Consider the following 3,428-nt stretch of genomic DNA (forward strand, 5'->3'; position numbering starts at 1 on the left):
TTTTGTTCAACTTATTGATAATCATGGTTTGAGATAGACACAATTGAGCATGTCCGCTTCAAGCGCCATCTATTCAAATTTATTAACACAGTGTCCTCCACTTAAGCCGCGAAGTTATCGAACTTTCTTGGAGAAATGAATTATAATATTTAGTGTACTTGTAAAGAAATCATAATTAACCACCAACACTTTTATGTAAAGTCCTAATAAGGCACTGTAAAATCGTTTACCTTACCCATAGAAAAATAATTAACTTTCTCAACACTGTCTTCCAAATAAAATCCTCATCTTATCACAACATTTTATTACCGCTTGAGTTCTCTATGGAGGAAGACACCCAAAAACACAAGAATAGCGATAACTCCTAACACAATGAACACAAGTATGATGCGCCCAGAATTTCGGCCGATACACGTATTTTCGCCTGCTAGGGGGCCGCTGACTATGAACCTGGGTCGATCCTGGATGACTGGTCGCGCCTGGAAAAGGAAAGGTAGGTACACTTTATAGTGGTCATTAATCCACTGCTACTACCCACCCATAAAGTTAATATTCCTTCGGAATAGAGCAACAATCACGAGCTGTCAAACGAAACCAAAAATGAGATGTCTTATTATTATGTGTGTGTAAAAATAAATATGTGTGCATGTCAGTGATGTATGTCGTTACTTTTCACATGAATATCGACACCTTCAGGTTCAATTGTCGTATAAACCATTTTGGCCAAATTGAGTTATACAACGTGTCCCAAAATTCAAGGATAAGCCGACGCCACAGGATGGACATAGTCATGACTACTTTAGGAAAAATAAGGAAAAAAATCTATGTCAATTATTTTTTAACTTACACAATAAATTATGAAATTCGACAAAAATTCACACCCCTTATGATATTTTACATTACCACGACCACAATTTTTCACATATTCCTGTTTTTCTGTTTATATCGGCAACTTAAGTAGTGCTGCTGTTCACCTCAACTCTTAAAACCCCCAGAATCCTTGCAGTTTTTACACAAAAGATAATCAAAATATGTTATTTCCTTAAAATTTTGAACGATTTTTACTTTCACTCCACTTTGACTCATCGTTTTGTAAAAAAAAAGTATGAACACTACTGCGGCAAGTTTTTTATAAAGTTGACGCAACTATCCAAGATTCCAAAATGGTATAATACTCTAGGAAACCTAATCGCAAAAAAGATCTGCGTACCACTTTTACAAGAACTTCGCTTATTAGTTAGTATGGGATAAATCTTGCAACTGAATTTTAAACCAGTTCTCTTTAACCAATTGAGCTGAAATTTGGTATACTTGTGTAAGTACGATGACAATGCAATATTATGGTACCATTGAGCTGGATGGAGTATGGAGGTGGCCATAGGAACTCTTAACGAAACGGCGGAATTACATCTAGTTTGGGTTCGTTGGACTTGTCTTTTCGAGCACTTTAGTGCTAGATGATGTTCAGGGTCCTGATGATGAAGTCAAGAGGTGGCAGGAACTGGCCATAGGAACTCCTAAACGAAACGGCGGAAGCTTATCGAGTTTGGGTTCGTTGGATTTGTCTTCCCGAGCACTTAGGCCATGAGATTGAGAAACAACTAAAAAGCTTAAAATAAAGTTGTAATAAAAAAAAACTTATTCAAAAACAAGCTTGACTTCGTTTGAAAATTATAATTGACTTCATCATCAGGACCCTGGCCATCATCTAGCACTAAAGTGCTCGAAAAGACAAATCCAACGAACCCAAACTAGATGTAATTCCGCCGTTTCGTTTAGAAGTTCCTATGGCCACCTCTAGTCTCCATACAGCTCAATGGTACCAAAATATTGCATTTTCATCGTACTTACATAAGTATACCAAATTTCAGCTCAATTGGTTGAGGAGAACTGGTTTTAAATTCAGTTGTAAGATTTATCCCATACTAACTAACAAGCGAAGTGTTTGTAAAAATGGTACGCATATCTTTTTTGCGACTAGTTTTCTTAGAGTATTATACCATTTCGGAATCTTGGATAGTTGCGTCAACTTTATAAAAAACTTGCCGCAGTAGTGTTCATACTGTTTTTTTACAAAACGACGAGACAAAGTAGAGTGAAAGTAAAAATCGTTCAAAATTTTAATGAAATATCATATTTTGATTAACTTTTGTGTAAAAACTGCAACGATTCTGAGGGTTTTAAGAATCGGGGTGGACAGCAGCACTACTTAAGTTGCCGATACAAACAAAAAAACAGAAGTATTTGAAAAATTGTAGTCGTGGTAATGTAAAATATCATAAGGGGTGTCAATTTTGACGAATTTCATAATTTATTGTGTAACTTAAAAAATAATTGAGTTAGATTTTTTTTCTTATTTTTCCTAAAGTAGTCATGACTAAGTCCACCCTGCGGCGCCGGTTTATCCTTGAATTTTGGGACACGTTGTATATACCATTTTAATCAGAATTTTTTTCTCTATCGAGCTGTATATTCGATATATTGAAATTCGCTAAAAAAATGTTTATACGCCCCAAAAAACTATAGCCTAAAAGATAAATAAATACCTTATAAACGATGTAAAAACCGAATGCTTGTATTTGGTATTTTTGCTAAGATGTATCAACCATACATTTTTTTAAGCCAGGATGTAAAACTCTCTCGTAATTGAAAATGGTTTTTACGCCCAAAGACATATGGCCAGATATTAGGATCCAACGTCGTAAGTCCACGTATTCAATATGGTAATTATCTGTTTCATGTTCATATTCATTTGTTTATTGCATCACATATGTATGTATGGACAGTATAGCCTGACCAGGAACATAAAAACCCTGGCATAGAGGCGCTTCAATTGCATTTGATAGTGCAACACTGGGTACAGTCGTACCTGTATTAAATTAATAGGCTAACTTTATGTATCAGGATTCAGGATTATAGGCTAATTTAATATTTTCATAAATTAACAAAAAAATATTATATTATAGGTAAACTGGTTTAAATAAATTAAATGAAACCATCAATCGAGCAAGTAGGATTTTATTATTATTCATCAATAATCAAATTCTGAACTTGAATATTCAACTACAATGTCTGCTCATGAACGCTTCAAACTCGGTACTTCTTTCCCAATTCCATAAAATTCAATATTTACAAAGTGACAAAACACTTTAAAATAGGTAGTTGAAACAAACCACAGCTAATTTTCATAGTTGAGTGTACTATACGATAAACATGTCAGTCAATTTGACAACCTTTGTCGGAAACATTATTCAATGAAAATATTATCCGAACCCTTAGTATTTCTCTTCGACAAATACTTTAACACATTGTGAACCACTTTTCTTTCACGACTATAAAAATATTTTAGCAATTTAATTCACAAAATCAATTGCGCACATTTAAAATAAAGTTTGTTTACACTTTGACAGCAATAGACTGACATGCAA

This window comes from Ostrinia nubilalis, chromosome 28, assembly GCF_963855985.1.
Source record: "Ostrinia nubilalis chromosome 28, ilOstNubi1.1, whole genome shotgun sequence".
NCBI lineage: Eukaryota > Metazoa > Arthropoda > Insecta > Lepidoptera > Crambidae > Ostrinia > Ostrinia nubilalis.